This window comes from Eublepharis macularius, chromosome 8 (assembly GCF_028583425.1).
Source record: "Eublepharis macularius isolate TG4126 chromosome 8, MPM_Emac_v1.0, whole genome shotgun sequence".
NCBI lineage: Eukaryota > Metazoa > Chordata > Lepidosauria > Squamata > Eublepharidae > Eublepharis > Eublepharis macularius.
In genome coordinates, this window is record NC_072797.1 from 80856105 (window position 1) to 80882671 (window position 26567).

The following is a 26567-nucleotide window of genomic DNA, read 5'->3' on the forward strand; positions in this document are numbered from 1 at the left end:
GACAACAAATACAGAGCAGAAGCCAGATGATTTTTATTATTGTTGTTGTTGCTGTTGTTAACAGTTTGCCTTTCTCACTGAGACCCAAGGCACATTACACAGTGCAAGTGAATACAATATAATCAAGAACAGGGGTGCCGACTGGGCTGCAGATAAATGCCCTCTCCCTTTGATAGTGATTTAATGTCTGGAAATGTCTGGAAGCTGTTTATGGCATAGAGGTAAATAACGACCCAGTGGGGGTCATTACCTGGTAAATAACATCCCAACAAACCTTTATTAAAGAGATAGGACATTTTTCTCCAGATCAGTTAGCAACTAGACATGGGCACAAATAGAAATACAAATCAAATTTTGTGATTAATTGGGCCGATTCGTGTTTCGTGAAACACATTTCATGGGGCCACGGTTTTCATGAAATTCATGATTTTTAGGCTGATTTGTTCGATTCGTGAATGATTCATGATGCCAGACAGGCTGGCACCAGTCCATTGATTCCCTAGGCAACATAGGCCCGGAATGTCTGCAGACCTTTTGTTGCCATTGGAAAGCCCAAACTTAACAACTTATAAGGTATGGGACACTTATAAAGCAGTAATAAGAGGAATACTGATGGACTTAAATGGAAGAGATAGAAGGAGAAAAGAAGAAAAGAGAAAGGAAATAATGGAAAAAATTAAAGCCAAAGAGATGCAACTTAAGAAAACACCAGGGAAGAAGCGAATATATCAGGATATAAAAATATTGCAGGAGCAACTGACGGCAATGAACAACAAAGAATTGGAGTGGAACTTAAAAAAAATGAATCAAAAAGCATTCGAAGGTGCAAACAAACCTGGCAAATACTTAGCTTGGCAATTAAAAAAGAAAAAAGAGAAGAAAACGATAATTAAAATCCGAGAAGAAGACGGAACATTATTGGACCAAACAGCCATCAGTAAAGCCTTCTATAAATTTCTTTTTTCCCTTTACTTTTCTTTGCATATATTCTTATTTAGAGCATTTGTTCTTGCTAGCTTGTTGGGTGAGGGTGGGTGGAGGAGAGCCTGCTGAAATCTCCCTGCGAGTTTGGCATCTCTGGGTATGAAGGGGGCCACTGAAGTGCCCTGGGTTCTGACAAATCACGAAACTAACGAATCATTTCATGAAATGGGACAATTTCATGAAAGTTCGTGATTCATGGAATGTGACGAAATACGAAACGCTCATTTCATTTTTTCCTATTTCATGCCCAGCTCTATTAGCAACCCTATTTCAGAGGAGTTTCAGAGTAGAATTGGTGGTGGGGAGGAGGTATTCCACATTCTAATTCTCTGATAAGAATCATTCCCTTCTTAAGTGCCTTTTTCTCGTTCCACATTTGCATATAATGTGTATTTAAGCCTTAGCTTAAGTATTGACTAGTTCACTGCTGAGATGAAAAAGCCAAAAGTGAAGAAGAAACACAAAATTTCAGTATTCTGTTACTAACTGAGGATGCTAAGAGGAACACACTAAGCTGAATTATATGGACTTAGACCAGCCAGCATTGTCTACTCTGACAGGCAGCAACTCTCCAGGGTCTCAGACAGAGATCTTTCACATCACCTGTTACGTGATTCTTGTAATTGGAGAAGTCAGGAATTTGACCCAGAATTTTCTACACTGAGCTCCATCCCCTTAACTCATCTGAACCTTACAACCCAATCCACAACTGGTTGCCAAGGAGACTTTGGCAACTGGAGAGTTAGCACAAGTGTCCCAGCTCATATAGAGCTGTCTTATGAACAACGAGCCTTCCATTCACTGTCAACCTTCAGAAAAGTTTTCATATATTTGTTTATTTTCATTTTATGTTATCATAATGGAAATAAACAAAATTAAGGTCTATGAGAGCAGTCCTAAGCAGGTCTACTTGGAATCCTACTCAGATCTGTTCAATGGGACTCATTCCAAAAAAATGTTCATAGGATGGCACTGTAAATCTGCTATTTAATAATGAAATAAATGTAACCCCTCCCCAAACATACCACTGCAGTGCATAATTCCAATGCTTGCTGCACTGTGCAATTGTAGATTTTCAAAACTATTTTTGCAAGCTATTTTTTATACCACAATCCTTTACACAGTCATTTTGGCCTTTATGCACGTGTTTTTAATATGCATAAGCAGGGAGCTCGTGTAGAAGGGAAAATATCACTAGCTGTTGTGTTACCTATAAAAGCGCTTGCTATGTGTTCTCTCAAATGAGGCTATAACCTTTTTAAACCTTTGAAAGCAAGCCCACCCCTCTCCCAGTTCCTTTTTGAAGTTTGTTGGCAGGGAGTTAAATAAGGAAGGAGAGTGTTCCTACCCTGATGTAAAGTTATAGTGATAGAGGCATAATTGTCTCAGGACTATTTTTAGCATGGAGGTTTCTGAAAAGAATGAGTGGCTGAATATCAAATGACAACCTGGGAAGGACCCACTTATGGGTTGGGGTCAGAGCTTCTGCGAATTGCCATTTTGCATTAGAAACATTGATTACCTGTGTTGGGGCTGTGTATGTTTAATTAGACAATTCATCCTTTGAGAGAATGCTAGGACAGGGGAGTAGGAAATGAGTCAGAAAATCTCAGGCAACCCTCTGTTTTGACATTTAAGACATCGTTCTACTTTTTTGCTGCATATCTAGGCAGACAAAGAAATAGGAAACACGTCAGTGGGAGGTAGAAGGCACCAAAAATTCCTTTTTCATATAGTCATTATTTCTGGCATTTTGTTTAAGCTATGCCAGGTATTACTGCTGAGAAAGCCAAGAACAGTCCTTGAAGGAAGAGATCTATGTGGGAAGAAGTGGATAGCTTTTTTCCCCCCTTGAAAAAGATTCTGTCAGGCACACAGAACAGCAGCTGCCAGTTTGTGCCTCAGAAATTATTTAACAAAAGATTAGACAACTAGATTCTACAGCAAATAGCAATGAGAAAAATAGCAAGGACTGATTTCTTAGACACTGGGGAGGAGTTTAAAAGTCACATTTTTGTATACTGAAGGATCACGAAACAAATACATAATTGCTCTATATACCACAATTTCACTTTAAAGACTACAAAATACAGGGAAGGAAAGGAACAATATTTGATCCTATGAAGCACAATTAAAAACGGAAAACAGTTAACCTGATTATTTTTACTGCTCAGCCCCCCCCCCACATTCATTATTTGGACCAGTGGTGATACACAATGGCTTACTGGCATATTATGTGATTAAAACACTGGTATTTGGGGAAGTGAATGAGTGAGTTACAGGTGTTGTTTGTACGTACACTCCACGGCTACCCAAGTATGGACAGGTTAGGCCCACTCTAGAAGACTCTGCTGTGTGACCCAATATGGCTCTCCAGTGTTTTTGAAATAAATTTAATTGGATTGGTCAACAAATAGCCCTTGTGGGAAGGGGAGCTAAGTCAATTCAATGGATTTCTCCTTTTAGTTGATACCCCCCCACACACACACACCTATTCCATGCAGTTCCCATAGGCCCTTGATCCACAGGATCAGCTTTTGGAGGGGCAGAGACTTGAGAAGGAAGGCAGGGGCAGGAAAGGTATGTTCTGCAAAGGGAGGTCTACTCATGTTTCTTAGGATCTAGCCTACTCAGTTTTCACTTGTAAGATTAATATCAAAAAAGAGAGAAGAAATTAAACACTCCCATCCTTAATGTGGCTTGCATGCTGAATACTTAAAACACAAAGAGTATTTCAAAGGGTAGTTTCTAACATTTTTTTGTGAAAGGTGTGTAGTAATGGAAGGAGTCAATGGTAACAATTAAAATCCTGTATTTCCTGCTTTTGTTAAAAATCCTCCAATGTAGGAACACCTGCTTGATCCTATACCCTGCCCATGACACTACATACACTTTGAAAAATTAATTGTTCTTCTGAAACACAATACCATCTATGACAGGAGGGGGCAAAAGGTGCTTGGCGGTCTAGGTTGTGCTTTTAGTCGTATACTGTTTAGACTGGGTGGTAAGGGATGCTTTGAAACATTGCTGAGAAACGTTCATATTTGCATAGCCCTTTCTGCCCCTCTGCTCCAATAATTCATGTTCATTGCAATTCTGTGGTGCAGACATGCCAGCAGTCAAGGCATGCGGCACAAAGGGCATTCCTGAGTTGAGAGAACAATGCATGCCTGTACGCTGAAATGACAGCGAGAGTGCCTAAATAAGATCCTTGGTGACACAGACAAACTTTGTGCTTTAACCTTTTGTCTCCCATTCTTGAGAGACAAAAGCAGCAGCATATTGCCACATACATACATACATATATGCTCCTTGCTTGCTGTTTATGATCCCACACATGGTCCTCCTCCTCTTTGAATGAAGTCATTGGCTTTGCAGCAAAGTCAACCAACCTTTTGCTCTGACACTAATGGTTTCCTGCGGTTTCTATTGATTTTTGCTTTTAGTTTTAACGCTTTTATCCTAGATTTCCACACAGTACATTACTTCTCTGTGATAGATTGTGGCCAGGTCTGAAAATTACATCTGCCTAGCATTAAAGATTTTTGGTTGATTAGCATTGACGAGTTACACCTTTTAAGCCTATTGATTTCAGTAGATTTAAAAGGGTGTAATTAGGGATGCTTTTCGACATGAATGAGTTCACCATAAAAACTTATATATTCAAAGGTAGCAAATCCAGCAAGCTTATCCTCAGAGTATTTTGTTTGTATAGCAAATGTGCCAAATGACTTCCAGATCTAGACTGTTTTGCAGCTATCTACTAGCTTTTGTGCTTACTGTACAAGGTACTTGATCTCTGTGCTTTATGAACAAACAGCTCCAACATCCTGATCATTCCAGATCCAAGAGGGAGAGTATGTGGCGAGGCAGTCCTGGAAGAGCATGGGTATGCAAATGAGGGTGTGCATCAAGCTAAAAGATGGGAAGGGGGGAAATTTCCAGCTACATCCACTGGCAATGCATCAGTGGGCATTTTTGCCCACTGCTTCCATTCATTCTCCATGGACAGGAGGGAAAATGTCCTGCTGACCTGGGTATTACATTGTGAAATCTCAGCCACTTTAAAGCTAAAAATTTTTGGATACAAATTCATTCAATTATCCAGAAGATTTTAAAGACTAATATACAAAGAACGATTACTAGAAAAGACCAGAAGATCTTATTTCTGAACTTGTAAACAGGGGCTAAAATAGATAGGAATGTTTCATAGATTTATTAAATATTTCAAAGAAATATGAATTTTTCAATCCGCTTTTCTCAAGGCTGAATTTCCATGGCTGATATAATGTAAAACATGGCATTATCAAATAATCTGTGATGATTTATTTTGGCCACTATGAAAAGTTTAGCTGTCTTTAGGATTCCAGTGCCAGAGAGTGTGAAGTTTAGTTTGAATTAGTTAATTAGATTACAACTAAGTATTCCCACCCTCAAACTCTGTGCAATTTCTGTATGGGTGGTGGAAACCATCAAACTTGTTACATGAATTTCTCACAGATTGAGAGACACTCCATGATTTACAATAAGCTGCCCACTTCATCCTTCGTTGGGCAGTGATCTCATCCTGGTAACATGGAATCTACATGGACAGTGAGCCTTGTTCTTTTCAAATTCAGATATTCTCAACTTCAGTGAGAAAGCACTTGTTCCTCTTGACCCCCTACAAAGAAGTTGATTAGCAAGGTGGTTGGTAGTCTCAGTGCTTGTGCAGCCAGTTTAACCTGCCCTAGGTTAGCTGAGCAAATAGTCTTTTTGGATTCAAGATGTTTGTCCCCAGCTAGAGAACAACATCTTTCCAACTTCAAAGAATCTTGAGTTGTTTTAATTAATTCATAAACATTTGAAGAAAATGCATCTTGTTGACTTTCTTCTTGGATGAGAATCAATGGCCTTCCTATTCTGCTGTATCAACTTTCTAAATATCAGCACTGTGATTTCATTACAGGACACACAATGGAGTGTATGTTGCCGAGTGAAATACACCCAGGCAGCTATTCACAGAGATTAAATATACCCTCTACTAATGGGGGGAGGGGCCCTTTCATTTCAGGTCGGCTGAACAAAAGGAGAAAATGTGTGTGTGTCCATGTGCGTGCACGCACACATATACAGGCCATGACTTTTAACTAAATCCACCCCTGAGAATGTTTAATGCTAAGTTTGAAGGGAGGTGAAATGAAGAGCTATTAAAAATTCAGCAATAGTGAAAAAGCTATGCTAACAAAATACAAGCAGAGGTCAGTGAACATGGCACTATAAAGGGAGATTGATTACCTCTTCCTTGAGCTTTTAACCCTTCCAAGAAAAACCGTAACAAAAGTGAGGCAAGTGAGGCACTTGACTGGGGTGCACAGAAGCTGAGGAGCACTGAAAAAATATATAAAATGTGCATCTATTATCCCAAGCTGCCATGCCATTAGGAAAAGGGTAGTGAATTTCTATAAACTGGAACTGAACTAACCAGAAAGGGGTGGCAATTTCATTAGGGCAAAAGGGGCAGTGCCCCACCAAGCTCAGCTCCTTGCTGCTTGCCTCTGTTAAAGTAAAAGTAAATAAAACAAAAGCCTTATTGAACTTACTACCAGTTCTGGGCTTGCAGGCTGTCATCTCTCTCATTAATCAGCCTTAGCCTTCTTGCCTGCTTGTCTCTGGATCTCAACTAAGTTCCTCCCTATACTCAAGCTAAAGGGCTTTCACCCCATTCTTCTTAAAGGGACAGGCTGTTTTCTGGGCCAATGCAAAACTATAGAAAGAGGGTAGGGGGGCAGGTCCCCCAGTGGAGGCCAAAAGGACCACAGAGAGGAAAGGAGAGAACTTACCTGAGGCCAGGGTGCTTGCCAGTGATGTAATGAAATTGCCAGTAATGAGCTTCTAGAAGTGCCTGCCAGAACCTGGTTCTCGCACAGCAAGCTGAGAAGTGTTCTGGGAAATCTGACTAAGGTCCAGGTGGGAGTGGAGCCATAAGCTTGAAGTGAGCAGGTCACCTTTGCCAGGCCCAAGGGTGTATTGGCAACTCCCATGAGCTGCATTTTTTAAAGCAAGGAGAAAGAGAATCCTAAAAGAAAGTGTACTAGATTGGGGAAAATGGGAACAAAAGCCTCAAAATGCAAGACTTGAAGCCTTTGTGAAGAGCATAAGAGCTAAAGTCTGTGTATGTACTGTTACCTTAGAGATTTCTATGTTGAATTACCTCAGGCATTTTCAACCCCTAATTTCACCTGAACTTTCCCCTCTAAAATAAATAATTATTTTTGAATTTTAAAAATGCCTCTGGTGCCATTTCTGTTGTTTAAGGACAAAGAAGTGGGAAAGAAGAGGCGGGAATGTCATAGCAACATTGAGACAACTGTTAATTCTCCCTTCTAAGGTAAGGATCCCCAGAAGTGATGTCATCATGCAGGCCCAGGAGCATGCACGTGCACAAGGAGCAAAAAAAAAAGAAAAGTGAGTGCTATGTCTTCCCCACTCCCACCAGGAGGGTAAGGGGACCTAGCAACCCTAATATAACCCTAATAGAAGGAGATAGTTGTGCTGCAACGTTTCTTTTGGTTCCATCTTCCTGCTCTTTTTAATGTAAAAAGTATAAAAGATTATGAGGTGATTTGTTCTGTGCTTCTCTGGTAGGAGAAGCTTTCAGGTTATAAGGAACAGAGTGTCTGTTTCCTGTTTCAGTCCACCAGGGATAGCCCGGCTTGCCTCAAAGAACAAGTTCTCAGAACAGAAGGCAAGTGGGCTGGCCACTTCCTGAGTGCACGATAGGCAGTTGGGTGAGTGGGGATGCGCACTGTACAGCAGGCCAGGAAAGCGAGTGGGCCGGCTGTGCCCTGGGTACATAGTAGGCCAGCCTGCTTGCTTGCCCAGGTGCACCCCATGCTCATTTGCAGGTGTCTGATATTTCAACTTTGTTTCGCCTGGAAAATCTGGCAAAAAAACAGTTTGTATGGGGGGAAACCAGCTTCTTGGCAACCTTAATTTATACTGGCTCCAAGTTTGCCTCCAGGTTCAATTCAAGGTGCTGGTATTGAAATTTAAAGCCTTATTCAGCTTGAGACCAACATAACTTAAGGATTGCCTTCTGCCATATGAATCTATGTGTCCACTGTGGTGATCTTCAGAAGGCCTGCTTCAGGTGTCCCCAGCATCTGAGGCTAGACAGGTGGCAACCTCACAAAGAACCTTCTTGGTTGTGGCACCAAAACTCTGGAACTCCCTCCACAGGGAGATTCATCTCTCTTCCCCTATTGGCGACATCCATCAGCAGGCAAAGACATTTTTGTTTCATTTGGTATACCCCAAATAACTGTTATTATTCGTTCTACTCCAGGAATTTTTATATATCTTGTTGTTGTTTTAATGCTTAAATGTTTTAATGTTCAAATGTTTTGGAGATGCTTTGGTTGGAAAAGTGGCATAAAAATGTTTTAAATAAATAATTTTAAAATATTTTTAAATAATAAATACTCACTTTTATATTAGTTTATTGTGTATGCAGATGTTGTGTTATTATTATTCTTGTTCGTTGTAATTTACCTATTTACCAAAACAATTACTATGAAAGTATAGGGGCACAATTTTATATTCTTGCCTCAGATGCAAAATTAGCTGGTTACTGCTCTGCTTCCAAGGCTACAACTATCTAATTAAAACCACTTCTTCTAGTGGAATAAAGAAATCTTGCATGAATACTGAAACTGATTGAGTTTCTGATGAATACTGATTGAGAGCTTTCCATACTACAGTCTTCATCAAAATTTTGTTTATGCTAATAAAAATAGTGCCTAGGGAGTCGATAGCAGAGATATGACTAAGAAGGCCATAACTTGACATCACCAGGAGCTACTTTTCCAAAGCGAGGAGATCTCTCTGGTCTGTGCCTGAATTGTATGCTTGAGTATGCCTGAGATGTATTGGGGATGTTCTTTATCCTGAATTGTAACTTCTATTTGTGGTAACTGCCTGAAAGAAGGATAACAGAAATGGGATGTGAATGCTAGTATCCCCGTTGGCAGTTACACTTCTATTTTGAAGTAATATCCCCTCTTTTGGACTGAATAGACATTTCCTTATGAATTTTGTACATATGGCGAAATTTGTACCTTTGAAATATACTTGTGACTTGAGGCATTGTCACTTTACATCTATAAGCACTGGTCACTTTCTTACTGTTATTTATTGATATTTATTGTATATCCCTGTGGCACAGAGTGGTAAGCTGTGGTACTGTAGTCCAAGCTCTGCTCATTACCTGAGTTCGATCCTGGCGGAAGCCGAGTTCAGGTAGCCGGCTCAAGATTGACTCAGCCTTACATCCTTCCGAGGTCGGTAAAATGAGTACCCAGTTTCCTGGAGGTAAAGTGTAGATAACTGGCGAAGGCAATGGCAAACCACCCCATAAAAAGTCTGCCAAGAAAACATCGTGATGCGACATCCCCCCATGGGTTAGTAATGACTCGGTGCTTGCACAGGGGACTACTTTTACCTATTGTATATGAGCATTTCGCACTTTAGTGTTGTATTTCATTCTATTGCTGTAAGCTTGTGACCTACATTGTTATTGTTTATTGGCTGACTATGGCGTTTCCACACGGCTTACCTTGTTCTGGAAAACAGCGAAATCTCACGCAAAATCTCGCGGAAGACGCTGTTATGTGAAATCGCGTGAGAAGATGCTGTTATTGCACGAGAAGACACAATAACAGCATCGTCTTGTGCAATTTTGCGTGAGATTTCGCTGTTTTCTGGAACAAGGTAAGCCATGTGGAAACGGCCCATATGTGCTGGCCTCTGAGTATTGTTGTATACCATTTTGGCAGTCATTATGTATGGATAATGCATATAAGAGACTGAAGACTTTATGATATAAGACATTATTTGTTTTTACTAGATGTATATCTTCTTGCATAGTAAGGTGTTCACGGGCATGGCACATTCATGCTTTTTCCCCTGTTTTTTTCCGTGACTCCTTTTTTTTTTTTTATGGTGCTTCTGCAACATGAGAAATAGGGATTAAATTTAGTATGGATCAGGTGATCTATTTCAAGCAGTTCTACTAAAACCAATAGAGACACGTATGGGAAAGGTTGGATCTGGGGATTGTTCTGTTGAGGGAACTCCAACAGTCTAGGGAAATTAAAGAGAATTTTCAGTATCACTGTCTTTAGCCATCTTGCACACAAATGCTAAGACAAGGGGCAGGGCTGATTTATGTACACAGGTAATTCCTGCTGAAACACTTTTCGGGTGGGAGAATTAGGTGTGTCTATAATATATTAGATAAACATGAGCAAAGGAAAAAACTAATATCCGGGAAAATATTTGTATGGTTGGAAAGGGTTCAGAGGAACACTAAATGAGTGAAGAGATGTTTTGCTTGTTCCAGTTATCATTCACATATACACCACTTGAGTTGTCACCAGATTACAGAAGCAGAGGAAGCCTGAATCATTCCAGCTCTTATCCAGCCTCTCCCACGGACAAGCTGAAAAACTCATTCTTTTGGGGGAAGGCACATATGTGGAAGGCACCTTCTTCCACATTTCCTGCATTGCCCCAAGAATTAGTGTACAACTCTAGCCACATAATCTGACATTTTTCTGTTGTCTCCTATGCCTCAGTTATAGGCTATAATCCTAATACTGTAGAGCAATTAAGTTGTTGCAGATATTTGGCTCCATTTCTTATGGTAATTTCAGCATAGATTTGATAATAAGAATATGGACCATACTGTAGTTTTGTACCATGTGAGCAATATATATATTCTGTCCTAAAATTGTAAAGACATTTATTTTTACAGAATAAACATTGTGGTGTAATGGATGAAGTATTTTTGCTGGGCTTGGAAGTTCTGGATGCAAATTCCTGCTCAGACATGAAACTCATTGGGTATCCTTGGGTAACACTTAACTGACTTCATAAATATGAGCACCATATATGCTGCCCTATGCTCATTGGAAGAAGGGTAGATACAAATGGGATTTTTTAAAAAATATATGCAATTAAATCCTATATAAAGGAACATTTAATTCTATGACATGAATAAATTAAAAATAAAATTGGTTTATTTTGCAGATTTACCTTCCATTATTAGCTGAAGCAGAATCAATGTAAGCCAACGTGGGGCGTAATGGTTAGTATGCTAGACTAAGATCTCGGAGACCAAGGTTCAGATCTCCACTCTACCATGAAAGCTTGCTGGATCACCTTGGGCATACTCAGCCTAATCTACTTCACAGGGTTGTTGTGCAGATAAATTGGAGGAGAGAAGAATTATGTAAACTGCTTTGTATTCCCACAGGGGAGAAAGTTGGGGTATAAATTAAGTCAAATTTTTAAAATAAAAATAAAAAGAGCATTTCTGGATTCAGAAATCCTATCCTCTAGTCATTCTGTTCAATTCTACCTCTGGCTGTTGAGAAATGACAGCCATTGCCCACTAGGGTTGCTGGGTCCCCTTACCATCTGGGCGGGAGGCAGGACACCTGGCACTCACCTGTTTAGAGGTCCTTGCAGACGCAAAGTGTGCATGTGCTGCCAGGTTGCATGATGACATCACTTCTGGGAAGTGATATCATCGCACAGGCCTTGTGCCACCCCTGGGTGTGCTCCCACACTCAGCAGTGGGCTGATTTCAGCCATTTTGGGGCCAAAATCGGCCTGCTGACGAGTGTGGGAGTGCTACTGGGGTGGCATGATGGGCCCTGGAATGCTCCTGTCTCCATAACAGTCTGATTTCAGCCGCAAATGGGCCCAATTCGGTTCACTGCGAAGCACGGAACTGCTGCCGGGAGGGCCCTGGTGAGCTCCTGTGCTTTATAACTAGCCAATTTAGGCCCCAAATGATCCCAATGCAGCCTGTTTGGGGCACAAGTCAGTCCACTGTGGAGCACAGGGCAAGCTGTGTCTTTTCTCCCACCGGCCAGGTAAGTGGGGACAGGGGGTGCAGGGTGGGAACGGGAGATCCCCTGCCCCCAGCAGGCATCTGGTAACCCTATTGCCCGCACATTTTCAAGTCTGTATATCTTTGCATGAATAGAAACTTTCCTTTTCAAAACTGAAAGCTGAGACTTTCAAGATCCTGGATTCTGCTGTGACAAGTTCCAGTATCAAATGCAATTGCAGTATAATATGGAATACGCATAGCTGACAATCATATCACACAGCCATATGAATGATATGAACGATATCCTGAACTGATCCCATAATAATCCTGTTGCTCATGTGGGCTGGGGTACTGACTTGGTGCAGGGAGGAATTGGCACAGACTGAAGCACTTCCTTTGTGCACATTGCAGGAATCAGATGCACCATAACAGCAAATCCAGTCCCTCAAGTGAAAGGGACGCATGCAGATATCACCCAACTCCAGTCTCAGTAATAGAAGAGAAGTGCTTTAATGATCCCAGTGGGATAAATCTTTGGTTACTAAAATAAATAGTAAATCAGTAAGTGACCACTTGGTGCAGTAAGATCTGCCTGGCATTTTTCTGTGCAAATGATCCTTAAGCTTTGGATGAAAAGCACAGAGTGGCCTATGACGAAATCATTTGCTCCTGCTAGATCGGCTTAACTGAACTTAATCTTGGTGAAAAATTGCCTTTGTCTCAGAGAAATCTTGTGATAAGACTCTAAGTGTGAATGTTGAAATGACTCGTGATGTTATTTTATTTTGTTCTGAAAAAGCTGGGAAGCGTTTGCTGTTCGGTGCAAAAGAGAAGCACGATGAGTAGCATGCAAGCAAGTGATAATGTCTCCACAGGAAAGTTTCTTCCCGTTTTATTTTCACCTCCTTTATTTATGGAATTTGTATACACAGCATATTTTTTAAAAAAAACAAAATCTGCAACATTCACGAGAAATTATCCAAAAACATTAAGGATATCCTTCAACCGATAGCATAACAACAAATCCTGTCCCTTGCATATAGACTGAGACATTGTATCTGCTACTGTTTTACTATGTGTTTCATTACATGGGATGCTTACAAAATTATTCCCATCTGAATTTCTGATTTTGTGTTTCCATATTTTATATTTATAGAATGAAACCTGTACATTAACAATCTGCCATTCTTCTGTGTGTTTTTAAAAATTATTTATGGACATGGAATAAATAGTTGCCTCTACTTTCAGTTTGTGCATACTTTCCCCCCTATTAAAGGTATCAATGTGCCACAAAGGCATATGTGTTTTGTGAAACATACTGCAAAGTAGAATCTTGTTCCAATTTCTTATCATGGAGTATTTCTGATGTAAAAATTCTAGGATTGGTTCACGTGCAATTAGCCATTGCTTTTGGTTTCTTCTGTTCCACTCCATTTAAGGAAGAAGGAAACAACAACATCCTCCATGCTAAAATATATAAAAGACCAAAAGATGTTAAATCCGTTAACAGTTTTTATACTTGAGAACCAGCATGGGGTAGTGGTTAGAGTGTCAGATTAGGATCTGGGAGAACTGAGAGCCAAACTACAAGTGACGCTTGACACAGGTTGGACACTTGTCAGCTTCCCTCAAGTTCTGATGGGAAATGTAGGCATCCTGGTCTTGCAGCTTTGCTCTCTGACTGCTGTCCAATGGACTTTTCAACTGTCACTTGTCCAACATTCCACCAAGCTGCCTACATTTCCCATCAAAAGTTGAGGGAAGCTGACAAGTGTCCAACCTGTGTCAGGCGTCACTTGTAGTTTGGCTCTGAGTTTGAGCTGTCACTCTGCCATGGGAACTTGTTGCGTAATCTTGAGTAAGTTGCATACTCTCAGCCCAACCTACCTCAAATTGTTGTTGTAAGGATAAAATGGAGAAGCAGAGATCAATGTAAGCTACTTTGAGCCTCCCTTGGATAGAAAGGCAGAGGGAATAAATGAAGTAAATAAATACATACATTTTCAAATGGAGGCTGTAATTTTGTCCTTTTTACTTCTAATCAAATAAAATCTCTAGTAGGGGTGTGCAAAATGAAACAAATACACCCAGAATTTGCTGTTTTATTTTGTTAAAAGTGGCATCTGGAATGGTGACACCCCTCCCCCCCAAATCTGGGAAACCAAGTTATAACAGTACCCTCCCACCAAAAAGTTTGTGTATTTCATTTTGTTTCTTACCACGTAGCAGCAGCAGCCAAGAATTAGGCCGGCAGCATCTTGTTTTACTCAACAACAAATCAGATCCCAAGGAGAAAGCAGCGAGCCCTTATGTAACTGTTGACAGGAAGGGAGAACTGTACAATGTGCATGAGTACAGCATTTTTTTACACTACCCAGGCAACGGCATTGTCTCTCTGTTAGTTGGATGAGTCCTCACAAGGAGAGACCCCCCCCATGCCTATCAGTTTTGCAAACATTCAGAAGGGGGACTGTGCATCTTGTTTTCTTTTTTGTGGCACTACGTGGGCACTGATCTGTCCCCCCATTCCCATCAGGGCACTTGGATGGTCGGTCAATCAATCAATCAACCAATCAATCAATCAACCAATCAATCAAACTTGATAAAAGCCCAGGAAGACTGCAGTCATAGGCTACAATCCTTAAGACGCTTCTCTGGGAGGAAGCAGTATTGAATGTTCTGAGTATACCTATTTAGGATTCCCCCTCCCCCATCTAGCATCCACCAAAACATTATCTAAAAACAAATTCACCACATAAAGCTTAAGCCCCCTGTAAGCCATTGGCCTATTCGTCCCTTTCAAAAATAATTCTGCCTCCCCACAGGAAAAAGGAAAACTTATAGAAAAACCACAGGTCTGTTTAGCTTGTGGAGGGAGGGGTTCAGACAATCATGCTATCTGCCTGCCTGCACTTGGGCGATGGAGACTTGCGAGAACACTGTTTTGCAGTGGAATGCTGAGAGTCAAGGAAGGATTCAGTTTCACTCCCCATTCTAGGATGCAAAGCAGAAGGAAGCCTGGCAGCAACAGCAGGATGCAAAGATAAGTAATTTATTGTCACTATCATCATCACTTAGAAAAATAAAGACATGAACATAAAGCAGGATTTTTAAAAAATGTCACTGTGCTGGTTGGTGTGCTGGCCACCGCCACTACCCCACTATCACCTGTTGGTACTTGCCTTTGAGGTCTGTTGTGTATTTTGCTTGAGGAAAAACGTGGTGGATCAGTGGTTAAAAGGAAGGGTAACTAATGGTTGATGTGGTTTTTGGTTAAGTGTGAAAACAGCTGCCCCAGAATCTTGTTTCCCCAACCCTTCCTGAAAAGAACAGTGTGCATATGTGAAGCTGCCCAACACTCACCTAACCTTGACACCTTCCCAAACATTCTTCGGGATGCATAAACACCAAACTCCATTGTTGAGTGTGCTCAAAGTTGGTGGGTTGATGGTTTAAAGGGGGGGGGACTGTGTTTTTGGTGCCATTAACTGCAAAAACAGCTGCCCCAAAGAGCCTTGAAGTTCTCATTGAAAAAAACAGGGCCAAAAGTCATAATTACGAAAAGATTCCAAATGGATTAGATATAACCAGCAACACACCACCTGGAAAAAAACAAATATGGAACAGAGCTTATTCAGAAATTCCAGATTCAAAACTGATACACTTTTTTTTTAGTGCATATCCTTAATCTCTAGTACATACTATACCCATAGTAGACAAGAGGTTTTAAATGCATGACCTGGAATATGGTTTTTCTGCTTCCTCTGTTCTTTTAGTTGTCAACATCCATCAAAAGCTGGAGAGCTCAAAAGCTTCACCTTGTGTTGTGATATTTTCGTTGGTTCTAATAAAAGACATTATGGCAGTTTTTTCTGTGGATATAATTGAATGCAGAAACCTTGAGAGTGCCCAGTTCTTTTCTTAATAACCACATAATTGTTGCAATGCAGGCTGGAAAGACGTACAATAGATATGGTATGTAACTGGACCGGCTTTTGTTGATGAAATATCACCCTTTGTACATACTTTATGTCTCTTTTTTATGAATACTGTTTTTGTTCTCTTGACAAGTTGATGGAAATATACACCTATACATCGAACAAGGCACTGCTGTGTTTGCAAGAAGGGCAATGCCATCTGTTTGACTTAGCATGAAGCTGGGAGACAGCCAGCAACATGGGATTGAAAGCAGGCTCTGCCACTCTCTACTGGTATGACCTTGAAGACATCATTAAACCTTTCCATTCACCTGAGTGGGAGCTGAACCCAGTTGCACAATCATCTGCAACTCAGTTTCTCTATGTTAAAAAACAGGGAGCATTCACTAGAGCACTTGGAATCCTAGCAAAACACCTTGCCAATGGCAGTTTTGAAATATGGCCTATGCTTAAAATTATCTTTTTTTTAAAGAAATGATGGTACTGACAATTATATTGATTGCAGCATTTTAAAACTCAGATGCCTATGTTTTGTAAAAAAACAAAACAAAAACCTACTCTTAAAATGGCAGAGCGCTGATGATCTCTCAGTGCCCTTTTTAAAGTTTAAAAGCAACTTGCAACCACCTAAACTGACTCAGCGTAGCAGCAGTGCTGGGAGAAAGAAACTCTTTCCCTTGTATTATTTTCCTAACAGAAATCCAGCCCTGCCTCCTCAAGTTACTATTAGATATACTGGAGGGCGGTGTGGGGGGAGAGATCTGCACTGTGACCCCCCCCCCAGGTTAGGGAATGATTTTTATCAAGAAAACAACATGAAGAAAGAGTTAAATATCACTCAGTCGTAGCACTGCTGCCATAAGACCGCATCCTGTCCCTCCTTCCCCACAGATGCTTTAAGCTTCTTCTTTTTTAAAAAAAATCTTGGGATTAAACAAATGTTTAGTTTGGCCCCAAGATATTTGTCTTCTTGAAAACAAAGTCTATTTGCTTTTCCCATCACCATTCAGATAGCTTTTATTCTATATTTCTGTCCTGAACTTTAAATCAACTATTGCTTGGTCTATCTAAGAGGGAAGCATCACATTGGGATGAGATTAGGAATTGACAGGTGTTAAAGTGTGGGAAGTGTGGCCTTTCATGAACAGGTTGGCAAGCAAGTTTTCAGAATCTTATAAATTATAATCACTTTTTTAATTACTATGTATTTATTGAATTTCCTCACAGAGTTACAAAACAAAGATCGAGTAATCTGGAAACCTCAAACCTCATGCATAAAGCACCTGCCTTAAGCAATCAGCAGATTTTAAAAAAGATAATAAGAAAGTCATAAAGTTGAAGGACCTGTTCAACTTTTACACGAGTGCTGTGCACTATTTCTCATAGTGTCCTGGTTAGACTTGAGTTGTCACCTCACCTTTAGGACAAGCTTCTACTCTTCTTTCTAAACATTACTGACTGATCGTGGGTTAAGGTCTCAACTAGAAGTGACAGTGTCCCTGAGACTGCCATGTGGAGGAGCTGCTATTTTAAAAATGGGGTTTTCTTGTTTCAAAAATGCTACAGAGGCCTGATCCTAAAAGCCAATCTGATGGCATCCTAGCTGGTGGGGATCCAAGCAGTCTTCCCCTGGCTGAGGAGACTTGAAAACAATGAAGAGGCTGGAGAGAAACAAGCCCCGGCAACCGCAGTGGTGTGGAGCATTGCCTGCTGGGTGATGATGAAGATGCCCTTGTCTCTGCCCCGGCTGCTCCCCCACCACCCAGCAAAGCACCACTCCTTACCTTGGCGGTTGCCAAAGAACTACCCCTCACCTCTTCTATCACTGAATCGCCTAACTCACCCCCCCTCTCCCGAGCCTAGTTGAGCCCTAAGTGCAATGTTTTTCTACACAGAATGGATGTAGGCAATACACAACTTGGCTGTCCAAAGAGGTCCAGTTGTACTGTCACATTTTCAGTAATGGAAATTAGTCAAAAGAGAAAATGAGTAGGATGGATAGATGAAGACTAGGATTATCATTTTGACTGCCCCACGTAGATACAAATTTAGGGTTTGGTGGTGGTGGAAAGTACCATCAAGTCATAGCTGATTTATGGTAACCCCTGCTGGATTTTTAAGGCAAGAGATCAACAGAGGTGGTTTGTCATTGCCTGAGTCTGCAAGCCTGGTCTTTATTGGAAGTCTTCCATCCAATTACTAGCCAAGGCCGACCCTGCTAAGCTTCCAACATCTAATGAGATTGGGCTAGCTTGGGATATCCAGGTCAGGGCAATCTTAGGGTATCTCACATTACAATTCTAAGTAATTGAGAGAGCAATACTAATGTAGCAGGCAGAGCTAACTGGCCTCTTGAATCCAGAGAAGTGATGGCTTAATGGGAAGGTCCCAAGCAAAATGATTGAAGTCTAGGGCAGCCAATCAGTACCAGTAGTTCAATTCCTCTGATTTGCTTCCAGAGTGCAAAATCTCAGCTATGACTAGGACTCCTTACAGGGCTACTACATGCAGATTTTAACTGTGGACCCTCTGCATGCTAAATCAGCGCTATTCTACAACACTATGCCTTTATCTAGAGCCTTTTCTGTTCTGGTATCTAGAGCCTTTTCCACATGGGTTATATGCCCTGGGTTTGATGCTGTTGGAAGCAGGTTTTTCATGATGTATTTGTTAACCTCCTGGTTTTCCACAGCTTTCCCCAAAATTTTATTTGCTGCAAAGTTTTGGAAAAGATCGAAGAAAAATACACCAGTGCTTTTCTAGTGTAAGCAGAATGCCGGTGTGGCCATTCTTAGGATTACATTCCCGTCATTCCCATTTCTAGTCATTCTCACTTCCCAAGGAGCCCTAGGAACTGTAATTTGAGAGGGTGCTAAGGCTATTTAGCAAAGAAGTCTCAGTTCTGGAGTGGCCCAAATATTGTGTACTTTATTTTAAATAAAGTTAATATGATTCAAAGCAAAAATGGGTTCAGAATACAAAGAATTTGTGATGGTCACATATTCTGGGCAAATAGGACCAGCTGCCTGCTCCTTTCATTATGAAAGAATTTGGTGAAACCCCCAAACTGTTTAAAGTGTTAATTTTATTAGCAAAAGTGGGGGCCCACAAGAAACTCACAGGGAAATTCTCCTGATGCTGCCAGGAGGCAAAGATATGGGAACCTTGGAGAGGCAGGCACTGAGCACTTGCAGCCTTTGAGCTTGGAGGGAGCCCAGACAGTTGTTCAACTGCCCCAAGATCATTTTCCAGCACTTGAGAGGAGAGGACTGCTGCTGAGACATGGGGTCTGGTTGCAAGGCTGCCATTCCAGCGCTGGGGCTTAAGCCCCTTGGGATGGTGGCAGACATTTGCCGCCCTGGCAGGAGGGAGGCAGACATGCCTTGCCCTGCAGCAGGGGCATAGCTTCAGGGAGGGCGGAGCTAAAGGGCTGTTTCCAGCCGCTCCGCCCTCCTGAGCTCAGTCTCACCTCGTGTTCGGATGGAGGAAGACGTTCGTATAGCTCCGCCGGCACGAGGCCCCAGGGAAGACAACTTCAGCCTGTGTGACAGGCTCGGTTTGTTGAAGGGCATAGCCCTCATCCCCCTGAGCCGCTCCTTGAGCCGCTCCGTGGAGAGCGAGCATCGCGGCCGTTTCTCGGCCGTTCTCGGCTGGCGTGTCCCGCCAGCTCGCGGCCCCCTGCGCGGCTGTCTCGCCGCGCCTACAGGGGGTAGCCCCGCAGCCGTTCCCTCGGCTGTTCTGGGCCGATTTTGCTGCTGGTGTCCCGCCCGGTAACGGGCCTTTTTGCACGCTCCCCCCCCTGAATAGCGTTATCAGCGCCTGGAAGGGTAGCCTTGCGCCTGTTCTCTCGGCTCGCGAGGGGTTTACCCTCGCGGCCCGTTTTCTCGGCCCGTTCCGTTTGCGGCCCTTGAGTGGCCATCCCCGCTGTCCGCCGGTGAACGGGCCTTTATTTTCCCATCCCCCCCCCGATGTTGTTAGGCCGTCCGTTCTTCGGCCCTGGGCCCACACCTCGTTCACCAGGTGCTGGCAGGGCGCGTTGGTGTGGGGGGTGCATTTTAGGCACGCAGCAGGCTGCCTTTTCGACGCGGCTCAGCCGCGTGTCAGTTACAGTGGCCATTTCAGGCAGGCAAGGGGTGGCGGCCATTTTGTAAGTGCAGAGGGCTGCTGCTCGCCCCCCCCCCCTTTCGCTGCCTGCTTCCTTTGGGCCTGTCAGGGGGTTCTTTACAGCCAGGGGTTTTTGATCGCAGTGCTCCCCACGCAGTATGGGTCCTAAGAAGGGGGTTGGGAATAGTAAAGGAAAGCAGCCAGCGCCACGCCCCTCAAAACGGCCGGCAGTGGCATTGTCATCAGATGAGGAGGGTGAGGGACCTATGCGGCGCGACGTCCTAGACAGAATTGCTGCCTTAGAGCGCGCTAGACTACCCTCCTCTGGGGGTTTAGGGCAGTTAGGCAAGAGACCTGTACGGGCGGCTGCAAAAACTGTCCATGACTGATATTCTCTCCCGCTGAATGAAGGCGGCCCTTAACCCTTCATTGCCGTGGGATCAGGTGCACCATCACCTTTGGATCAAGGTCATGACCCCAGCCAAATTTGGGTCTGGGGATAGGTCCGATAGCAGCCACATAGTGCAGCGATCTAGCTCCGGTCAAGCTGCCCCAGGTACTAGTTTTGGCCCCCGCGCGTTCGCGGGGCAGCCGGTTCAGCCACGGCTGCTCTGCTTTGAGTTCACTTCGCGGGGGTCCTGCAGCAGGAAGAACTGCCGCTATGGCCACGAGTGCCCCATTTGCAGGGGGCCTCACGCCATTAACGCGTGCAAGAAACAGAAGCCCTTCAGTAAAAAGCCATGTTGGCTGATTACCCTAGGAGGGCAGATGCCCAATTTTTGTTAGAGGGGTTTTTGTTTGGTTTCCGTATCCCCTTCCAGGGTCCCCGCTCCCCTTTTATGTCTGATAACTTGCGTTCCGTAGCAGGCATGGAGCATGTAGTTAGGGACAAGATTGATCGTGAATGTAGGGTGGGACGGGTTTTAGGCCCTTTTCCCAGCCCTCCCGTACCCAAGAGCTCCTTTTAGAAGGGGAGCTGCAAGTGTCTTCGGACGCTTCAGGGTCCATAGGTCTGGGGATTTATTTCAGGCGGCACTGGTGTGCCGCCACTTGGCCCGAGGATTGGGTGGCAGACGGACGGTGTAGGGATTTAACCTATTTGGAGTTTTTCCCAATCTTGGTGGCGGTTTACCTTTGGGGAGGGGAGCTTGCGAACCACTCCGTGCACTTTTGGTGCGATAATATGGCGGTGGTTCAAGTGGTGAACTCCCTTACCTCCAAATCGCCCCGGGTCATGACTTTGGTCCGCGCCTTTACCTTGAGGTGCTTGCACCTTAACATATTGTTTTCTGCCAGGCACATACCTGGTGTCAACAATGAGGTGGCAGACGCCCTGTCTCGTCTGCAGATGGACCGGTTTCGACAGCTTGCCCCTGAGGCCGATTTGGTGCCAGCTCTGGTGCCTCAGGAGCTGTGGATGACTGGCAAGTGGAAGCCTCAAGGGCTATCCAATTAGCCATTGCCCCTAGCACCGGTAGGGCGTACGACAGGGCGGTAAGGAATTTCGACGTCTTCAGGCAGAGTGCTGGTCTCCGCCAGGTGTGGCCCCTTCCAGTCGAGCATTTGGCGCAATTTTGCTTGGCTCAAAGAGGTAAGGGACAGGGTGTGAAGTACATTCGCAGCCAGATGGCGGCCTTAGCTTTCGCCGCAAAGGCCCAAGGGTTTACTGATACCACGGGTGACTTCCGCATTCGGAAAATGCTGGAAGGGTGGTCGAGGGAGTCTGCTACGTCCAGGGATGACAGGCAGCCCATCTCTCCTGGCATCCTTAGGGGACTGCAGGCTGTATGGTCACAGGTCTGCAGCTCTCCTTTTGAGGAGCAGCTGTTTCACGCCGCATCTCTGCTGGCCTTCTTTGGCGCCCTCAGGGTTAGCGAGCTAGTGCAGCAGTCCCTGTCGGACACCTCAGGCCGGGCCCTCGCGGCTGAGGACGTGAAGTTCGTGGGGGAGCAGCTTGTCATTAGGATTAGACGCTCCAAGACTGACCAGCATCACAAAGGGGTGGACCTGGCCCTCGGCCGTTGTTCCATCACCGAGCTGTGTCCTATAGCAGCCTTGAGGGGTTATTTGAAGGTGCGTGGTGACCATTTGGGGGTCCTTTTTTGTCACAGTAATGGCGCCCCGTTGACTAAGTACCAATTTTGGACGGTCACGGGCAGGGCTCTACATAGGTTAGGTCTAGAAGGGGTCAAATTTGGGACCCATTCATTTCGTATTGGGGCGGCATCTACTGCTGCTGCCATGGGCTTCTCGGGCCCTGACATACAGAGGGTAGGACGTTGGCGTTCAGGGGCTTATGCGTCTTACGTCCGGCCGCTTGGGCAAGGTAAATCCTGTTGAATTGTGTTTTTGCAGGTGCTGTGGGTTGTCAGGAGAGGGTCCGGATCCTCATCTGCGGCCACAGTATGATCTTCTGGGCGGCGCACCAAGCGAGAAGGTCCTGGATCGGGTCCCAGCTCGGACTCAGCCGATGGGCAGACATCGAGTGGCAGGGCAGAAGAGGCCTACATTGGGCGGGGCTGCTGCCACTCTTGTTTCAAGGGAGGTCCGCCCCTCCTCCCCATATTTTGGTAGTGCACTTGGGGGGTAATGATCTGGGTCTAATGAAAGGGGTGGCCCTCTCTTGGCAGGCACGGGATGACTTCCTGGAGATCAGGAAGCGATGTCCCGGCGTCCTGATATTTTGGTCAGCCATGCTTCCGCGCCAAGTGTGGCGGGAGGCATTGGACCACAGAGCAATTGAAAGGGCCAGGCGAATGGCCAACAGAGCCCTGTTTAAAATAATGACGGGTGGGTTGGGGATTTATTTGCCCCATCTGCAGATTCGGGCCGAGTCTGTTGCCCTCTACAGAGGGGATGGGGTGCACCTCTCTTTCAGAGGCAACAGCATTTTTCTGGACGACTTACGGCAAGGGCTCAGGTTGGCTTTAAGCCATTTGTGGGGCACTGAGGCCTAAGCAGAGGCTTGGTCTCTGCGGTGGCAGGATTTAGTTAGGGTTATATCTATGGCGGGCCGGTGAGCATCCTTGGCACCTCCCCATTGGTGGGGAACAGGGGTCTTTCAGGAGCGGCTGGCTGCCGTACGGCCCAGCTGCGAGGTCAGACGCCCTTGGGTGAGGAACCCCTGGACAAGCCGGTCTCCCCCTGCTGCCGTTCGGCCGGGTGGGGGAGCTCTCCAGGGGTGATACACTCCGCCTGGCCAGGACGGGTTGCAGCCATTCATGGGATGGACCGCACCCGGGGGCAGCGGGTGCTCGCCCAGACAGGTCAGGGCGGGGTCCCAGTGAATGACCCCAGGGCCTGACCTGTACCGCCAGTTAGGCTCCTTGCCATATTTCTTGTTGCCTGTTCTGTTTAATAAAGCGGCCCGTTTATCCAAACACTGGTGTCTGTCTCTCATTCCAACTAGGGGGGCAAGGCTGCCATTCCAGCGCTGGGGCTTAAGCCCCTTGGGATGGTGGCAGACATTTGCCGCCCTGGCAGGAGGGAGGCAGACATGCCTTGCCCTGCAGCAGGGGCATAGCTTCAGGGAGGGCGGAGCTAAAGGGCTGTTTCCAGCCGCTCCGCCCTCCTGAGCTCAGTCTCGCCTCGTGCTCGGCCCACCCTCCACTCCCTACGTCAGTGCGGGATTAGCCGGTCGCCGTTTTGGGGCCGGGTAGGAATTTTTTGCTGGCTGCCCTGATTGGCCTTGGGTGGTGAGTTTTTTCGCCTACCTCGCACTGGGGTTAGTGGTGCTGGTTAAAGGTTAGGGGTGGACCTTATTAGCTGCCATGGGTGCAGGATTTAGTTAAGGTTATATCTATGGCGGGCCGGTGAGCATCCTTGGCACCTCCCCATTGGTGGGGAACAGGGGTCTTTCAGGAGCGGCTGGCTGCCGTACGGCCCAGCTGCGAGGTCAGACGCCCTTGGGTGAGGAACCCCTGGACAAGCCGGTCTCCCCCTGCTGCCGTTCGGCCGGGTGGGGGAGCTCTCCAGGGGTGATACACTCCGCCTGGCCAGGACGGGTTGCAGCCATTCATGGGATGGACCGCACCCGGGGGCAGCGGGTGCTCGCCCAGACAGGTCAGGGCGGGGTCCCAGTGAATGACCCCAGGGCCTGACCTGTACCGCCAGTTAGGCTCCTTGCCGTATTTCTTGTTGCCTGTTCTGTTTAATAAAGCAGCCCGTTTATCCAAACACTGGTGTCTGTCTCTCATTCCAACTAGGGGGGCAAATGCCTGGGTGCCCTCTCAGCCCAAACTTTGCTGGCACTGAATGCCTGTTATCTCCAGCCACCCTCTGCTTCCCTTCCTGATAGCTAGGAGGAGGAAGTGGTGGGAAGGAGCGGGAAGAGGAGGGGAGGTAGAACAGTGCTCAGGGCCCATCTTCCCTGGCTGCCCTCCTAGATTTTTCTGCACACATGGAAGTTTCACCAAGTTTGTAGAAAGATCTCTTTTTTCTGCACATGGCCCCAATATGTAGATTTAACTGTTCACATTTGGGGACACATTAAAAATTAGATATAATTATTATTATCAGCAATCTATTGAACTGTCACCAAGTGGCAAAACATCAATTATATGTCAGATAGATATTTATCAACAGGCGTAATGTAACATTGTCAGCTAGATGTGCCTTACGCCCTGAACCTAAATATATTTACTTGAAAGCCAGTCTTGGAAATTACTTCCAGGTAAATCTGTTTAGGAACAAGATGCAAGAGTAAATGTTTTTTTTGAAAGTGAACAGTTTTCTTCTGCCCTTTGCTCGCATGACAACCACTGAGGCAAAGAGAGAATGGAGCTGGGCTATGAGGGTTAAAACAGTTTACAAGGACTTGTGTTCTATGTGTAGCTTCCAGGGAAAGGGGGATTATCCCCTGCTGGAATGCTCCTGCGCTCCCTGGTCTGCATATGTTATTGTAGGGGAAACACCAGTGTGGAAGAGGAGACAGCTGGAGAATGACAGATTCTCTGTGTATCAATTTTTGCCCCATTTAATGATGAATGAGTGAGTCCATTTCACTCCACATCCTGAGTACCTAAATAAAATGTCATTGATTATGGGTTTAATATTCTGTACTTTAAATTTAAAATGCAATCATTTATGCCAATGGCTTGAGACAAGTTGTCACAGTTATTCCTAAACCCAAAAAATCCCTTTTTCCAAAGGAGCTGGTTCTGGGCACAATTTCTTCATGTGCCACCTCTGTGATGTTCTTTTTTTAACCTTGTGGGGCAATTCTTTTTAACTGTTTTTATATGTTCAATCAGAATAATTCTCACCCAGAAATAATAACACTATAACATCTTTGTAGGGGAGGGGAGGCTCAAATGAATGCCAGCCCTTTCATATGTTAATACATACAGAGAATACTGGGAACTCTTTCTTTAACAGCTGTATGCAGATGAAGGCAAGGAAGTATATGTCAAGGCAGGAATAAAATACATACAGATCTGCCAGCTACACTCTCTACAGCCTTAGGAGTGGCACTTGGAAGCTATTGTACAATCATTTTATCTGGTGCATATTCAACAGGGGTCAATGCAACCTTGAATGTGAACTGGGTATTGTTTTATATTGTACAAATCTTCCTCCCCAGCACAAAATGAGAAATATCTTGCCAAGTCCAGGAACAGAGGAAGACAAGAGGGGAGGTTTCAACAATATTGGCCCAAGGAAGGATCATGATGACTTCACCTGGGCTAGCCTTTCTAAACATTGCAGTACATCTTACTCTGTGTAGTAATTTAGACTGGGCTTGCTGTGGGTATGTGAATGACTCTCTCTCTCTCTCTCGCTCTCTCTCTCTCTCTCTCTCTCTCTCTCTCTGCCCTAAGGTAAATATCAGTATTTCTGGAGAGCTGTTAGAGATGGTTAGCTGTGAAAGTCTGTTAAAGCAAAAACAACAAGGAATCCTGTGGCGCCTTAAAGACTGAAAGAAAAAGTTTTCATTGCTCACATGCAATGAAGTATGTCCTGAGGTGACAGATATGTATATTGTACAAAGAAAAAAAATGTAAACTGCTCAGCTAAAAGTCTGTGAAATGGGAGAGGTATAGTTTGTGACAATTATATATATATGGTGAGCATAGAGCATAGAGGCCGTTCACCACAACCATAATTAGTGATTACACGATCCTAGATTTCCTCTGCTAATTTAATACCAGTAGCATAGGGAAAAAAAAACTTTTGAGCAGTTTCTGAAGTTTTAAAAAAATGAACCAGAATGGCACAATTCAACACACTCCAAGAATCTGCATTTCTTATCAAACAGTGAGATGGAGAGAGGGCATACAGGACTTCACCATACTGTGTAAATACAAAATGAACTATCAAAACACTTGTTCTGTCCTACAGTAGCTGGTTTTTTTTTACAAGTTCCACAAAAGGTCCAGCCAAGTGAAAGTCAGTAGTCAAAACAAAAAGTCCCTTGTTCTCAGGGTGGAACCACACATTATATCACATGTAGTTGCAGTGTTCTTTTTCTGACTTTTAAAAAACTGAATGCCAGCAGTGGGGATGTAATTCAGTGGAGGTGACTGGTGCAGTTTATTACTAGGAGAAATTTTCAGGCACCTTCATATTATCCCTAGCAGATATAAAAGTGGCTTAGAAGTAGGAAAATGGCATGGGGGGAGAGAATTATATAGATCCTCTCCCCATATGCCATCCCTCCC

At 44.4% G+C, this 26567-nt stretch overlaps 1 long non-coding RNA gene across 1 annotated transcript; it reads right to left on the reverse strand.

Moving 5' to 3' along the window:
• Positions 1-12844: 12844 nt before the first annotated feature.
• On the reverse strand, positions 12845-15698 carry LOC129335219 (uncharacterized). Its single transcript, XR_008597575.1, has 4 exons — positions 15606-15698; positions 15230-15468; positions 14086-14181; positions 12845-13333 (listed from the first exon to the last, which is right to left on the reverse strand). It is a non-coding gene; the product is annotated as an uncharacterized LOC129335219 (long non-coding RNA).
• Between the last annotated feature and the right edge of the window lie 10869 nt (positions 15699-26567).